This window comes from Schistocerca americana, chromosome 7 (genome assembly GCF_021461395.2).
Source record: "Schistocerca americana isolate TAMUIC-IGC-003095 chromosome 7, iqSchAmer2.1, whole genome shotgun sequence".
Classification (NCBI taxonomy): Eukaryota; Metazoa; Arthropoda; class Insecta; order Orthoptera; family Acrididae; genus Schistocerca; species Schistocerca americana.
Window position 1 is genome coordinate 142,915,034 of NC_060125.1, and position 17,678 is coordinate 142,932,711.

The 17,678-nt window shown below is 46.1% G+C and overlaps 1 protein-coding gene across 1 annotated transcript in view; it reads right to left on the bottom strand.

The window, feature by feature from the left end:
- The window catches only part of LOC124622309 (gamma-butyrobetaine dioxygenase-like), an 82,700-nt gene that overhangs the window by 13,142 nt on the left and 51,880 nt on the right, over positions 1-17,678 (bottom strand). The gene's annotated exons all lie outside the window — the stretch shown is intronic.

Below are 17,678 nucleotides of genomic sequence, written 5' to 3' on the forward strand. Positions count from 1 at the left end.
AGTTGAAAGTTGGATACATAAAAATAACATTGATTGAATGAATGGATTTAATAGCCGATGTCAAAGCAAGCCACATATATTTTGGAATCTGTCACTGAGCTACGAAGTTAGATCGATCTGCTCATCAGCTACTGTAACTGAAACTGTACATAAAATGCAGAAGAGGTGACGCTAAATGATTAATGTCATATGGTAGCTTGGGCAGATTACAGCTCTCTTCCAGCACCGACATGTCACGACAGGGTTACAAAGTCCAACACAGCCCTGTTACGCTGCATGGTAGGCTCACAAAAGTGATTAACTACAACAGCCACCCAAATTTCTTTACAACGTAAAGTGAACATACGAGGTGGAATACAAAATTTTCAAGACTGATGCTGCCATCTGGAAAGTAGGAGTAGTAGACCTTTGCACCACTAGGTGGCATTAGGTGCATATCTGATGAGTAAGTGAGCGAGTGGCATTCAGCTGGGAGAATGTGTTGCGTGTCCACAGTAATTACCGTGATACTCTGTGTTTGGTGTGTAGCAATTTTACGATGGATCTGCAAAAAGAACAGCACATGTGTATTAAATTCTGCGTGAATCTTGGGAAAAGTGCTATGGAGACCCTTGCAATGACTTGGTTATGACCCAGAGACAATGCAACAATCGTCCCAGTGGAAGAGCCCCGACACTCTAAGATGCAAAAAAGGGAGACAGGTGAAGAGCAAAGTGAAGAGCATGATCATCGTTTTCTTTGGTACCAAGTGAATTTTGTATAAAGAATTCATCCCACCCAACCAAACAGTGAATTCCGCGTACTTCTGGGACATTTTGTGACAGTTCCATGAAAGCATGCAGCGATGACGGCCCGAACGTTGGCATCCAGGGAACTGGCTGCTGCATCACGACAACGCACCCTGTCACATGTCCTTGCTCACCAGGAACTTTTTGGCAAAAAGCAATATAGCGGTTGTACCCCACCCACCATACTCGCCTGATTTGGCACTTTGTGACTTCACACTATTCCCAAAACTGAAACTCAAGCTGAAAGGCCATCAGTTCGACACTCTAGAGAGGAATCAAGAAGCATCACTGGCGGTAATAAACACCCTCAAAGAACAGGACTTCCAGAAAACAGGACTTCCAGAAAAACAGGACTTCCAGAAAAACAGGACTTCCAGAAAAACAGGACTTCCAGAAAAACAGGACTTCCAGAAAAACAGGACTTCCAGAAAAACAGGACTTCCAGAAAAACAGGACTTCCAGAAAAACAGGACTTCCAGAAAAACAGGACTTCCAGAAAAACAGGACTTCCAGAAAAACAGGACTTCCAGAAAAACAGGACTTCCAGAAAAACAGGACTTCCAGAAAAACAGGACTTCCAGAAAAACAGGACTTCCAGAAAAACAGGACTTCCAGAAAAACAGGACTTCCAGAAAAACAGGACTTCCAGAAAAACAGGACTTCCAGAAAAACAGGACTTCCAGAAAAACAGGACTTCCAGAAAAACAGGACTTCCAGAAAAACAGGACTTCCAGAAAAACAGGACTTCCAGAAAAACAGGACTTCCAGAAAAACAGGACTTCCAGAAAAACAGGACTTCCAGAAAAACAGGACTTCCAGAAAAACAGGACTTCCAGAAAAACAGGACTTCCAGAAAAACAGGACTTCCAGAAAAACAGGACTTCCAGAAAAACAGGACTTCCAGAAAAACAGGACTTCCAGAAAAACAGGACTTCCAGAAAAACAGGACTTCCAGAAAAACAGGACTTCCAGAAAAACAGGACTTCCAGAAAAACAGGACTTCCAGAAAAACAGGACTTCCAGAAAAACAGGACTTCCAGAAAAACAGGACTTCCAGAAAAACAGGACTTCCAGAAAAACAGGACTTCCAGAAAAACAGGACTTCCAGAAAAACAGGACTTCCAGAAAAACAGGACTTCCAGAAAAACAGGACTTCCAGAAAACAGGACTTCCAGAAAACAGGACTTCCAGAAAATAGGACTTCCAGAAAATAGGACTTCCAGTCACAGAAGTGCTGGGACAGATGTGTACGTGTGGATGGGAACTACTTCGAGGGTGATGGTGACCATTAGTCCAAAGGTAAGGTTTCAACAGATGGCAGCACCAGTCCCGAAAATTTTGGATAGCGCCTCGTACATTTTTTTGGGTGACACACTGTTCACAAGGTACAACATTCGTTAACCCAACACTATGGAACATCTCACTTGGCTCCCCGGTGCAGGAAACAAATTGAAAGTGAGTAAAGGAGATGGTATTTGCGATTTTCCAAGAAATTTTATTGAAAAAAAGAGAAGAAGGTATGACATAGCTGCAAGCAACACAATTCAATAACTAAGAAGATATGGATGGGCTCACGTATTGCTACTGGCTAAAGTAATTTGAATAATCAACACAAGAGAAGTTTATTCAGTGCTGAAACTGAAGAAGCACTCTTTCAAACTATGAAAGAGGTCACAGTGTTCCCACACAGGCTGTACTTCGATTGGTGAAACTTACTGAAAACACACGGTGAAATATTACAGGTGACAATTGGTACTCATCAGTAGAACTTGTCAATGAATTTTTAAAAAAAAGGGCCTCACATATGTCAGCACACTGAAAAGAAATAAAAAGGAAATACCACATCAGTTTCCACCTAATAAGAAACTATGTTTGAAGACAACTGTCTATGATTTTACAGATAACATGAAACATGTTTCCTTTGTGCTCAAGAAGCCAAAAGCTGCAATTCTGATCTCTTCTATGCAGCATGCAGTAAAGAAAGATCCTCAATATAATATGCTAAAAGGTGGTCTATACTGCCCATTCCTCAAGTTGTCGAACAAGAAGACACCTTTGGCCATTTTCTTCAGATTAGTGAATGATGCTTGTGATGTGAATTCTTATGTGGTACATAAAGCTTATCCAAAAGGAGAAATAAAGGTGAAATTGATCTTCATGAAGACTAGCAAGACATCTTGCTGGGACTCGTATGAAGCATTAACCTTCTATAGGATGCTCCCCGCGACAGTTGAGTGACACCATCACAAGAATATTTCACATACAAGATGAGCCGCAGACGCAGAAAGAACAATTTGAAAAACAAAAACTTTTAAAAGTAAAAAGTGGCATAATTTTTCCCTTTATTGAATTACAGAGTGGAATAGATGCTCTATTTTGAAATAATGAGCAGTAAACTCAAAGCTGAATTTGCATCCAATTTCTCATAAATGAGGTGTGTTTTTCCAACTAGTTACTTTGCGAACCTGTAATATTATGTCTCTGACAATAATCATTGAGTGAGTTGAGAGCTGACTATCTACTGTTATTTTTGTAAAATACACCACATATTTTGATTGAGTGATTAACTGAGAGAGAATGGGGACCATACAGCAAGGTCATCAGAAACAAAATTCCAAAGGGGGTTACATAAGAAAGAGTATGCTAAAAGTGAACTGCTACAGTCAGAAGAGTCAAATTATAAAAGAATGAACATTAAACACACACAGTATATGCATAAAAGGTGGGACCAAATCTAAAAACTGGTAAAAGGCGGGGGGGGGGGGGGGGGGGGGGGGGGGGGGGGGCACATGCAGACTGCACAAGGAGTCCCAATCACAACCAACAAGCCCCTGCCCCAAGACAAAAGGAGAACCTTATACCTGGAAATAAAAATCACTTTCACAGAGGAAACCGAGGACCAGGTCTACCATCCATGGATCGTCCGCTAATATTAAATTTAAGGAAGCAGGATGACTATACTTAGGGTGAAGGGTCGAAAGAAGGGGACATGCCACCAATATGTGAGATATCGTCAGTCTGGTGCCATAACCACATTATGGGATGGGTCATTACGTAGGAGTAAACAATAGGTGAGCCGGGTATGGCAAATGCGGTAAACGACATAAAACAGTGGACTCCTTCCGAGAGGGGCACGTACAAGACGCCAGTAAACCATAGGAGCAACAGAGACCTTAGGACCCTGGAAGAGAGCGGTCTTAATCTGTGGTCTAGGGGGGGGAGGGGGGGGGGGTTACAGGAGGAAAGACACGGGGCGCAGTCCAGTGAGTGCAGATGGAGATCCTGGCAGAGGGTAGTGAGAAGCATGCCAACCGACAATCCCACCCGTGGGCGGGTGTTAAGAGGGAGACATTCCTCATTGGCGAAGAGCACAGGGTATACAGGATGGTCAGAGAATTGGCTCCGTTGGACATGTAGAGGGAAACCCTTGCTTCTGTGAGGAGACTATCAACAGGATTAGAGCGAAAGGCACCAGTAGCCAGAGGCACCCCACAATCATGGTCAAGGAGTTTCAAAGTGGAAGGAGCTGCTGAGGCACAAACCTGACTACCATAATCGATTCTGGACAAAACCAGAGCACGGTAAAGATGGAGAAGAGTGGAACGGTCTGCATCCCAAGATGTGTGGGCCAGGAGGTGGAGAGCATTAAGCTTCTGCAGGCATGTAGTCTTTAGGTGACGAATGTGGGGAAGCCATGTCAGCTTGTTATCAAAAATAAGGGCCAAGAAATGGGACCGTGTTACAACATCAAGGAGCTCGTTGCCTAAATAAAGTTCTGGATCAGGGTGTACTGTGGGTCAATGACAAAAAATGCATAACCCACATTTTGGAGGAGGAAAACTGGAAGCCATGGGCGGCGGCCCACATAGAGGTCCATCGGATGGCACCTTGGAGCTGGCGCTCAGCAGACACCATCAAGTGGGAGCTGCACCAAAAGTAAAAATTGTCAATGTACAACGCCGGGGTAAACAGAGGCCCACCAGAGGTTACAAGCCCATTTATGGCAATAAGGAAGAGCTTGACACAGAACCCTGTGAAATACCATTCTCCTGAACCTGAGGGGTGCTGAGTGAAATGCCAACTCCAACCCGGAAGAGCCGGGTAAGATAAAAACTCATGCATAAAAATCAGAAGGGGACCACGGAAGCCCCAGTCATGGAGGGTAACTAAAATGTGATGGCACCAAGCCATGTCATTCGCCTTATGTAGGTCAAAGAACACTGCGACAAGGTGCCAACGGTGAGTAAAAGCCTGTCAGATGGTTGATTCCAATCGGAGTAAATGGTCAGTTGGAGACGGCCCTGACTGGAAGCCACACTTATTCGAGTACCCAACATAATCTGGAGTTGACCATCCTTTCAAGCAGTTTACAAAGCACATTTGTAAGGCTAATGTTGTCTAGAAACGTTGGGATTTTCCCGGGCTTAAGGACAGGAATAACTATACTGTCTCGCCTTTGTGATGGAAAAGCACCTGTGAGCAAGATGTGATTGAAGACCCCGAGGAGCTGTTGCCTCTGGGTAACGTCTAAGTGTAGAATCATCTGACTGTGAATGGAGTCTGGCCCTGTGGCTGTGTCTCGTGAAGAGCAAAGAACCTGCACCAATTCCTGTTCATTGAAAGGAGCATTGAAGGGCTCAACGTGATGTGGGATGAAATGGATGGGGGTCTGTTCAACTCTGCGTTTCTGCTGGAGAAAGGCAGGAGGATAGGAAGCGGACGATGATGCCATCACAAAGTGTGTTGCAAGGTGTTCTGTGAGGACCAATGGATCACAGTGCACAGAGCTCCTTGGATGTCCAGAGTCTGGACAGTTGACTGTTGCTGGCGGCCCAGAATGCTACGGACCTTCGACCAAACCTGCAATAAAGAGGCATATGTCCTCAGGGAGGAAACACAACACTCCCAGCACTCCTTTTTATTCTGATTAATAATGTAATGAGCCTTAGCACAAAGATGCTTAAAAGTGAGGACGGTGGTCTGGGAGGGGTGTCGCTTAAATCGCTGCAGCACCCATCAGTGGTCCTGGACAGTGACTGTGATGTCCTTGGTCCACCATGGCTCTGGCCAATGACGAGGGGGTCCTGTGGATAGCAGGACAGCAGTGCCAGCAGCATGGTGAAGAGCGGCAGAGATGCCTTGCGTGACTACATCAATTCGAGAGGGAGGTGTCAAAGTGTACAGTAGACATGTATAAAAGCCAATTGGTCCTGCAGAATGCCCAACACGGGGGCCTGTCTGCCTGGCGGCAGCAGGGGAACGATAGTGGCACTGGGAAGTGGTCACTGTCACAAAGGTCATCATGGGATGACCAATGTAGGGAAGCCACGAGTGCAGGGGAGGAGATTGCGAGATTGACAGCAGAGAAGCTGCCATGAGCGGCACTGAAGTGGGTAGGGGAACCATAGTTGAGGAGACACAAATCGAAGTCCATGATAAGTTGGTCGATTAGAATACCTCGAGCCATTGATGTAACACTCCCCCACAGTGGATGGTGGGCACTGAAATCCCCAAGGAGCAAAAATGGGGGTGGGGGTTGCTGAAGTAAGGTAGATAGTGCAACATAAGCAAGTGGCCTACCTGGAGGGAGGTAGACATTGCAAATGGTGATTGCCGGAGTCATTTGCACTCTAACAGCTATCATTTCCAAGGTGGTACGTAGGGGGATCCAGTCACTAAGGACATTGGAGCGAACGAAAGTGCAGACCCTCACCAGATGCTATCCCAGGGCCAGCGCGGTTCTGACAGAACACCCAATAACCACGTAAAGTGGGAGAGTGGTCATCATGGAAATGCGTTTCTTGGAGGACAAGACAGAACGCAGAATAAGAGGAGACAAGACATTGCTTTTCCGGTAGGTGACAATAGTAGCCGTTGCAGTTCCACTGGATGATCGTGTGGCGTGAGTCCAAGGCAGATATGAAGGAGCCAAGGAGGAGGTCAGCTCACTTGGTCAGTAGTTTCTTCTTCTTCTCTTTCTGAGGTGGAGGAGGACAGGACACAGGGGGAGTAAAGGCATCTGCAAGATCAGGATCAGGATCTGAAAGAGAGTGGGCGACCTTGGGGCCCACAGATGGTACGCCTCGTGGTCGAGTGGTGGTAAGTCTTCTGGCCTGAGAGAGAGAGAGAGAGAGAGGGTTCCTGGGACGGAGCCCAATCACTGGCAAATGCCAAAGAAGGGGGGCACTTCTTCAGCCGGGGTGGGGTGACTCCCTGACCGGAGGTCACACAAATGGCATGGGAGGTGGAGGGGAGAGTGGGATGGGGCTGGGGTAAGGATGGGGGGAGGGGGAAGGAGGGGGGAGGGGGGAGGAGGGAGGGGGAGGAGTAGGAGTAGGAGGAGGAGGGGGGAGGAGGAGGACGGGGGGAGGACGAGGAGGGGGAGGGGGAGGAGGGTGAGGGGGGAGGGGGAGGAGGGGGAGGGGGGAGGAGGAGGAGTGGGGAGGAGGAGGAGCGGGGAGGAGGAGGGCAGGGAGGAGGAGGAGGGAGGAGAGGCGGGAGGAGGGGGAGGAGGATGGGGGACGAGGAGGTTGGGGAGGAGGAGGAGGATGGGGAGGAGGAGGAAGATGGGGAGGAGGGGGAGGAGGAGGAAGGGGGAGGAGGAGGATGGGGGAGGAAGAGGAGGGGGAGGAAGAGGAGGGGGAGGATGAGGAGGGGGAGGATGAGGAGGGGGAGGATGAGGAGGGGGAGGATGAGGAGGAGGGGAGGATGAGGAGGGGGAGGAGGGGAGGATGAGGAGGGGGAGGAGGGGGGACGAGGAGGGGGAGGAGGAGGAGGGGGAGGGGAGACGAGGAGGGGAAGGAGGAGGCGGGAGGAGGAGGGGGGTGGAGGAGGGGGGTGGAGGAGGGGGGTGGAGGAGGGGGTAGGAGGGTGGAGGAGGGGGTAGGAGGGTGGAGGAGGGGGTAGGAGGATGAGGGGGTAGGAGGAGGAGGGAGGAGGAGGGGGAGGAGGAGGGGGAGGAGGCGGGGGGAGGAGGAGGGTGAAGGAAGAGGGGGAAGGAGGAGGGGGAAGGAGGAGGGGGAAGGAGGAGGGGGAAGGAGGAGGAGGGGGGAGGAGGAGGAGGGGGGGAGTGGGGAGGAGGGGGGAGGAGGGGGAAGGAGGAGGGGGAAGGAGGAGGAGGGGGGAGTGGGGAGGAGGGGGGAGGAGGGGGCAGGAGGGGGAGGAGGGGGGAGGAGGGGGGAGGAGGGGGGAAGAGGGGGGAGGGGGGAGGCGGAGGAGGGGAGTGGGAGGGGGGAGGAGGAGGGGGGAGGAGGAGGGGGGAGGAGGGGGAGGAGGAGGAGGGGGAGGGGGGACGAGGAGGGGAAGGAGGAGGTGGAAGGAGGAGGCGGGAGGAGGAGGGGGGTGGAGGAGGGGGTAGGAGGGTGGAGGAGGGGGTAGGAGGATGAGGGGGTAAGAGGAGGAGGGAGGAGGAGGGGGGAGGAGGAGGGGGGAGGAGGAGGGGGGAGGAGGAGGGGGGAGGAGGAGGGGGGAGGAGGGGGGGAGGAGGAGGGGGGAGGAGGAGGGGGGAGGAGGAGGGGGGAGGAGGAGGGGGAGGAGGAGGGGGAGGAGGAGGGGGAAGGAGGAGGGGGAGGAGGAGGGGGGAGGAGGAGGGGGAAGGAGGAGGGGGAAGGAGGAGGGGGGAGGAGGAGGGGGAAGGAGGAGGGGGAAGGAGGAGGGGGAAGGAGGAGGGGGAGGAGGAGGGGGAGGAGTGGGGAGGAGTGGGGAGGAGGGGGCGGAGTGGGGAGGAGTGGGGAGGAGGGGGGTGGCCGAGGAGGGGAGTGGGAGGGGGGGAGGAGGAGGAGTGGTAGGGGGAGGAGGAGGAGGGGTGGAGGAGAAGGGGGAGGAGAACGGGGGAGGAGAAGGGGGAAGTAACAGAAGGAAAAACTGAAGATAGTGACACCAGATGGAGTCTCTCATACTTTTGGCGAGCCTCAGTGTAAGACTGGTGATCCAGGAATTTATATTCTTGTATCTTCTTTTCTCTCTTGTAAGCTGGGCAATCGGTGAGAGGGGGTGTGGTGGTCAGCACAATTAACACACACAGGCAGCAGAACACAAGGGGTTCCCTCATGGACGGGGTGGCCACAGTCACCACACCACAGGTTCCCCCTCAAAAGCCAGGATGAAGGCGCCAGTATCGGTGCGGTTGTCTTTGTGACCCTTCTGCACACGCTGAACAAAATGAATGCCACGCCACTCCAGATTAGCCCAGAGTTCCTCATCAGTTTGCAGGGTGAGGTCTCTATGAAAACTCACTCCCTGGATCATATTCAGAGATTGGTGAGGAGTGATGGACACTGGGAAGTTAGCAAGATGGATCACAGGCACGAAGAGCTGTGAACTGGGTGGCAGAAGCATGTTTGAACAACAGGGAGCCCTACCGCATCTTACTAATAGACTCCACTTCACCAAACTTGTCCTTAATATTTTCCATGAAAAACAATTGCCCTCTTCCCATGGAGTACCCAGGGAAGGGGAGGCTGCCAAGTCATTCAAGACAGCATTTAAGGATCCTTCATCATTCGAAGAGATGACTGTGTGTGAGAACGGCCAGATTTTTGCAGCTTGATCTTGATACGATTGACGTGCCAAGCATCCGCCCTGATACCACCCACTCCAACCAAAGGCTCTCCCCATTGGCGCCACCCAGCCACAGCAAGGGCCGTCTGGCACGGCGGCCGTTGCCGGGAGTTCTGGTGACCCAAGAACACAAGCAACCACTCCTTGGCATACAAGGGAAGGGAACAGATCAGGTATCAGTAGTGCGATCCCTGTGTTGTCAGGGGGCTCAGCCATATGGGTACATAACAGCCCCACCACATGGACTGGTTACACATGCTAGTGACCTAGTAGGGTGGAAGGGAACTACAGTGGGGAAGAGAGAGGGGAAGGTAGGGGGGGAGAGGAAACCCCACCGTAGATTCTAGGCCCATATGGCTCACACTAAAAACTGGAAATTTTGAAGTGGAGGTCAAACATCAAGTGGGGACCGAAACACTAAGAGGGTGAAAGAACAGGCAAAAGGAAAAAAAAATTGCAACTGATACAGGAAATCAGGGGAATAGCCAGGTCGACACAAAGCAGAACACCAAGAGAGGGGAAGGAGGTGGCAATGGGGAAGGAGGTGGCAATGGGGAAGGAGGTGGCAATGGGGAAGGAGCAGGGATAGGGAGGGAGGGGGCAGGGAGAAGGAAAAGCAGCTAGGGAATGAAGAATGAGCTGCAGTAGCCCGGGTCCCCGTGTGCGCCACACATGAACTCATGAAAGAACTCGGAGCCCCCGGGGGAGGGGGGGGGGGGGGGGGGGGGGGGGCACATATTTTGCTTTGTTTTATTTGTCTAAATGTTTAAAATTCTGCATTGTTGTTGAAAAAATCCAAATTTGCACAAAGTCAACTTCTAAGAAGTTTAATGAATGACAAAACGTCGTGAAAATATGTATTCATCAAAACACTGGGTTTATATAAAATAAAATAAATAAAAAGGTGGTATGAGAGGCCGCACCACAGTAACTGTGTTCCTGTCGATGTCCATAGTAGTTAATGGTTAATGATATTGGTCTGTAGTTTTTTTTACATCCATTTTTATGTCCTCCTTACACACGAGTAGAATGTCTGTGATTTTTGCGAGTTCAGGGAATACTCCATGGGAGAGGGAGGTATTCATTAGGTATGTCAGAGGCTTCATTAAACCTCTTCTGCATTCTTTTGGTACCTTACATGAAATGTCAGGAAACAGTGTGTTAAGATAGTGTATAAAAGAAATGAGCAGTTGCTAACAACTAAATCAGTCAAAAGGACAGTTCAAGAAAGTACATACGGACTTTTCCCATTCCCCATGTACTTTAATGATTTAACTGAACACCAACATCACAAGGTTGTAAGGAATGCAGATGATGCATCCTTTGTCAATTATTACCATTATTTTCTATTTTATCTATCTATTCATTCATCCTTACAATGGGACTGCGCCTTCTCGTCATCACCAGTTTCATCGAGATTTATAGCAAATGCAGGGGTTGGCCAGATATGAAAGTGACAGAAGCAGGACTTCCACAAGGCCAAGCATTTAGGAGAAAAAACAGCATTTCTGGCATGGTTCAAGTGAGGCATGAGTCATTTATGTTAGCGTGGTTTTCATGCAATGGTTGGCACAGTGGAAAGAGTGAAGAATTATAATCTGAGAGTCGTCAAGTTGAATCCCCCCCCCCCCCCTGCCCCCCACTCCCCAGCCAAATGCCCTCCACTAGTGAAACCCTGTAATGCCTGTTTTTAACATCAGATAAAGAATATGATCAAAAAGCTTCTGCTTTTATCTCATTGAGAGAGAGAAAAAAGGAGTCAAATCCCAAGGAGGCTGAATCAAAACAGAATCCATTGCACACCATCAGCTATCTTTGTCAATATTTGGCGAGATAATGCATTACGTGTGGTTTGGTGCCAAACTACCAGATGAGAAAACTTTTTATGAATGTACACCAAATTTGTTTTTCTAAATAAACTTTAAAACAATCGCATAGCTGTAAAAATGTGGCATTTATAAAAGATTGTGAGGAAATTACTGTTTCCCCTCTACAATAAACATCAACCCTGCACGCGTAAATCATCAATTGTGAAATAATAAAAGTACCTAATTTATCCTTGTGTATGCCTTACAAGCCCTCCCTCACAATTTTTTGGAATCACAATAATGTGCTGTAGGTCACCAACTCTAGCGTTTGTCACCAACACACAGGGTGGGAGGGGGGGTGGGGGAAGGGTATAGTTAGCGAACACAGTTACTCAAGTAGGGGCTTGTAGTGCACTATGTGACAAGATTCAAGTAGTCCTTTTCTGTAACATGAGACTTTCATTTAATTGATTACATCCAATCCAGAAACGATACCTGTAGGAAACACCGAAGAATCAGTGTAAGATCAAAAGAAATGCCTCCCACAGGTGAGAGTATTGAAACCCTAATGGTAAGCTGCCGAAACATTCGCAACAAAGTGTCAGAATTTGAAGTACTCCTGGAAAGCAGTGAAGCTCACATAATGCTAGGTACAGATAGCTGGTAGAAACCTGAAATTAATAGCAGTGAGATTTTTGGGGGAAATTTAAATGTATATTGAAAAGACAGGCAAATGGGAAATGGAGGTGGTGTATTTGTTGCAGTAGACAATAAACTCAAATGCACCAAGATAGAAATTGAAACGGCATGCGAGATTGTTAGGGCAAGACTCAGTTATAAAATTATAACTGGATCCTTCTATCGCTAACCAGACTCATCTCTTAATGTAACTGAAAACTTTAGAGAAAACCTCAGTTAACTTGTACATAAGTTCCCCTATCACACTGTAAACACTGGAGGAGACTTTAATCATCCAACAATTAACTGGGAAAATTACAGTTTTGTTAGTGGTGGGCATGATAGGACCTTCTGTGAAACTTTACTAAATGCCTTCTCTGAAAACTATGTAAAACAGATAGTTGGGAACACCACTCATGATGGAAATACAGTATACTGGATCCAATGGTGACAAATAGAGCTGACCTCTTTGAGGATGTCCACATCAAAACTGGCATCAGTGACCATGATTCGGTTGTGGCAACAATGATTACCAAAGTACAACGGCCTAAAACTGGAAGAAAGATATACATGTTTGTTCAGTTAGCTAGATAAAAAATCAGTAATGTCATATCTCAATCAGGAACTTTAAACTTTCAGCACAGGTCAGGAGCATGTAGAGAAACTCCAGATCAAGTTTAAAAGGATAGTTGACCATGCACTGGATAGATATGTACCCAGTAGAACAGTTCATAATGGCAGGGAACCTCCATGCTATACAGTCACTGTAAAGACATTGCTAAAGAAACAGAGATTACTGCACAATAGGTGTAAAACAAAGCATAGGGTTACACATAGAGAGATGCTGAATTATGTGTGTTCGGCTGGCAAAAGAGCAATGCCTGATGCCTTCAATGACTAACATAGCACAATATTGTCAAACGACATTTCACAAAAATCCACAGAAATTGTGGTTGTATGCTGTTAGTGGCACCAAAGTTAGTTTCCAGCCATCAGCAAATGAGACATGAACTGAAATAGAGGGTAGCAACACAAAAGTCAAATGCTTAACTCCACTTTCAAATGTTCCTTTACAATGGAAAACCCAGGAGAGTGGCCCAATTTAATCCTACTACCACTGAAAAGATGTATGAAATAAGTATTAGTGTCAGTAGTGCTGAGAAACAGCTGAAGTCGTTAAAATTGAACAAAGCTCCAAGCCCCAATGGAATCCTTGTCAGGTTCTATACTGAATTTGCATCTGAGTTAGCTCCTTTTCGAACAATAATCTATCGTAGATCCCTCGAACAAAAAACCGTGCCCAGTTCTTGGAAAAAGGTACAAGTCACATCCATTTACAAGAAGGGTAGTAGAAGTGATCCACAAAACTACTGTCCAATATCCTTGACATCAATTTGTTGCAGAATCTTAAGAGCATATTCTGAGCTTAAACATAATGAGGTATCTTGAACAGAATGACTTCCTTTATGTCAACCAGCATGGTTTTCTAAAGCATCGATAATGCGAAACCCAACTTGCAATTTTCTCACATGACATACTGAAAGTTTTGGATCAAGACAGTCAGTTAGATGCAATATTTCTTGATTTCCAAAAAGCATTTGACTCATTACTGCACCTACGCTTATTGCCAAAAGTACGATGATATCGAGTATCAAGTGAAACTTGTGACTGAATTGAGGACCTTTTGGTAGGGAGGACACAGCATGTTATCTTGGATGGAGGGTCATCATCAGATGTGAAAATCAATTCAGATGTGCCCCAGGGTAGTGTGTTGGAACCCTTGCTGTTCCTGTTGCATATTAATGAACTTGCATGTAATATAAAAAGTAAAATCAGGTGTTTTTATTTTTTATTTTTTAAATTTTATTTCATTTTTTATTTATTTATTTATTTATTTATTTTTTACAGGTGATGCAGTTATCTTTAATGAAGTACTATCTTAGAGAAGCTGCATAAATATTCAGTTCGATCTTAATGAGATTTCAACATGGTGCAGACATTGGCTACTTGCTCTAAATGTTCAGAAATGTAAAACTGTGTACTTCACAAAATGGGAAAATGTAGTATCCTTTAACTATAATGTCAATGGGCTACTGTTGGAATAAGCCAACTCATACAAATATGTGGGTGTAACACTTTGTAGGGATATGAAATGGAATGATCACTTAAGTTCAGTCGGCGGTAAAGCAGACTGTAGACTTTGGTTTATTGGTAGAATACTGGGGAAGTGCAATTAGTCTACAAAAGTGACTGCTTAGAAATCACTCGCACAGCCTATCCTAGAATATTGTGCAAGTGTGTGGAACCTGTACCATATAGGACCAACAGAGGATATTGAATGTATACAGAGAAGGACAGCACCGATGCTCACAGGTTAGTGGAATCCATGAAAGGGTGTCACAGAGATACTGAAGGAACTCAAATGGCAGACTCTTAAAGACAGACATAAACTATTCCAAGAAAGTATATTAACAAAGTTTCAAGAAACACTTTAATGATTACTCTAGGGATATGCTACAACCCCCTATGAATTGTTCATACAGGGGTCATGAGGATAAGATTACAATATTTGCTGCGTGCATGGAGGCATCTATGCTCCATATGTGAATGGAACAGGACGAAACCCTAATTACTGGTACAATGGGACATACCCCCTACCATGCACCTCACGATGGTTTGCTGAGTATAGATGTAGATGTTTTAATTTTATCCCAAAAAATTATTCCATGAGCTACAAGGGGCAGAAAGTAATCAAAATAAGCCATTCTAGCACTATCTGAGGAGCAAACTTTAGAAACAATTCTCAGAGAAAAACATGCAGGACTGAGTCTCTAATAGAGTTTAGCTACCTGGTCTTTCCAGCTGAAGTCTTGATCAACATACATTCCTAAAAGTTATGTGCATCGTACTCTTTGTAACTCATTTCTGACCAGTACCAGCTGTAGACTGTGGTTACGATTCATTTTTCCAAACTGAATATGATTGGTTTTCTTCACATTAAGGTTGGTTGGTTGGTTTGGGGAAGGAGACCAGACAGCGTGGTCATCGGTCTCATCGGATTAGGGAAGGATGGGGAAGGAAGTCGGCTGTGCCCTTTCAGAGGAACCATCCCGGCATTTGCCTGGACTGATTTAGGGAAATCACGGAAAACCTAAATCAGGATGGCCGGACGCGGGATTGAACCGTCGTCCTTCCGAATGCGAGTCCAGTGTCTAACCACTGCGCCACCTCGCTCGGTTTCACATTAAGGGCCAGCCTTTTGGCACTGAACCAAGAATGAAATGACTTAAGGACTTTACCAGTTGTGAATACAGATTCCTCAACATTGATCACTATTACACTGATGCGAGTTCCACAACCTGCAATCTGTTTTGCAAATATCATCAAAAGCACTTGTTTTCTATCCCTTTTATCCTCCTTGGTTCCAACTTATCTAAAAAAAAATTCATGACTAACAGTACTGAAGCTTTAGAAAGATCTAAATTAACTCCTGGAACACTACTGTTGTTATCAAAGTTTCTATTTCATCTGAGTAATACTCCCTGTTGCAAATAAGCTACTTGTAGATCAAGAAAAAATGACAATGCAATTCCTGATTCGCTATAATCTATGCTAGTCCACTTACACCTCTGTTGCATTTAGCTATACAAATAAACACAAATTTTTGGGTATCACAGTGGATGAACACCTGTCACGGAAACAGCATTTACATCATATTTGTTTTGGATTGATAAATCCACAACTTTGGTATGGTACTGAGGTCCAGGAAGGGGCCGGGAGCAGTCTTCACTGGAAAACTTTTTAAACTACAGAAAAGGGCAGTGAGAGTGGTAGCTAAGGTAAACAACACCCAGCCTTGTAGAAATTTTTCAGAAAATATAAAATAATAACCATCAAAAAAGCAGAACATGGAGTTATGAACAGTGAAGTACATTACAGGAAAACTTTCAGAGAATTACAAGTAATAAAAAGGCTGCAGATTGCATCCCGCATACAATAGGGATAATTTCTTCTTCTTCTTCTTCTTCTTCTTCTTCTTCCTTTTACAGCAGACTACCACATGATTATGAAGACAGCTAATTTAAATACCTTAAAGAATAAACTGATGAACTTAATAGAGAATTGCTGTTATTCAACAGAAGAGTTCAAAGTGTAATGTTCCCTTTTAAAACTGTTAATGTATATAACCATGAGACTGTTCCTGAAACAGGAAACTGATAATTTATCATCTTCTCTATTTACAGGGTGTTTCAGAAATGACCGGTATATTTGAAACGGCAATAAAAACTAAACGAGCAGCGATAGAAATACACCGTTTGTTGCAATATGCTTGGGACAACAGTACATTTTCAGGCAGAAAAACTTTCGAAATTACAGTAGTTACAATTTTCAACAACAGATGGCGCTGCGGTCTGGGAAAAACTATAGTACGATATTTTCCACATATCCACCATGCGTAGCAATAATATGGCGTAGTCTCTGAATGAAATTACCCGAAACCTTTGACAACGTGTCTGGCGGAATGGCTTCACAAGCAGATGCGATGTACTGCTTCAGCTGTTCAATTGTTTCTGGATTCTGGCGGTACACTTGGTCTTTCAAGTGTCCCCACAGAAAAAAGTCACAGGGGTTCATGTCTAGCGAATAGGGAGGCCAATCCACGCCACCTCCTGTATGTTTCGGATAGCCCAAAGCAATCACACGATCATTGAAATATTCATTCAGGAAATTAAAGACTTCAGCCGTGCGATGTGGCCGAGCACCATCTTGCATAAACGACGAGGTGTTCGCAGTGTTGTCTAAGGCAGTTTGTACCGCCACAAATTCACGAAGAATGTCCAGATAGCGTGATGCAGTAATCGTTTCGGATCTGAAAAATGGGCCAATGATTCCTTTGGAAGAAATGGCGGCCCAGACCAGTACTTTTTGAGGATGCAGGGACGATGGGACTGCAACATGGGGCTTTTCGGTTCCCCATATGCGCCAGTTCTGTTTATTGATGAAGCCGTCCAGGTAAAAATAAGCTTCGTCAGTAAACCAAATGCTGCCCACATGCATATCGCCGTCATCAATCCTGTGCACGATATCGTTAGCGAATGTCTCTCGTGCAGCAATGGTAGCGGCGCTGAGGGGTTGCCGCATTTGAATTTTGTATGGATTGAGGTGTAAACTCTGGCGCATGAGACGATACGTGGACGTTGGCGTCATTTGGACCGCAGCTGCAACACGGCGAACGGAAACCCGAGGCCGCTGTTGGATCACCTGCTGCACTAGCTGTGCGTTGCCCTCTGTGGTTGCCGTACACGGTCGCCCTACCTCTCCAGCACGTTCATCCGTCACGTTCCCAGTCCGTTGAAATTTTTCAAACAGGTCCTTTATTGTATTGCTTTTCGGTCCTTTGGTTACATTAAACCTCCGTTGAAAACTTCGTCTTGTTGCAACAACACTGTGTTCTAGGCGGTGGAATTCCAACACCAGAAAAATCCTCTGTTCTAAGGAATAAACCATGTTGTCTACAGCACACTTGCACGTTGTGAACAGCACACGCTTACAGCAGAAAGACGACGTACAGAATGGCGCACCCACAGACTGCGTTGTCTTCTATCTCTTTCACATCACTTGCAGCGCCATCTGTTGTTGAAAGTAATTTCGAAAGTTTGTCCGCCTGAAAATGTACTGTTGTCCCAAGCATATTGCAACAAACGGTGTATTTCTATCGCTGCTCGTTTAGTTTTTATTGCCGTTTCAAATATACCGGTCATTTTTGAAACACCCTGTATATCAACGTATGTATTTATCTTTTAATAGTAAGAGAAGAAAATTAATACAACTATACATATACGTG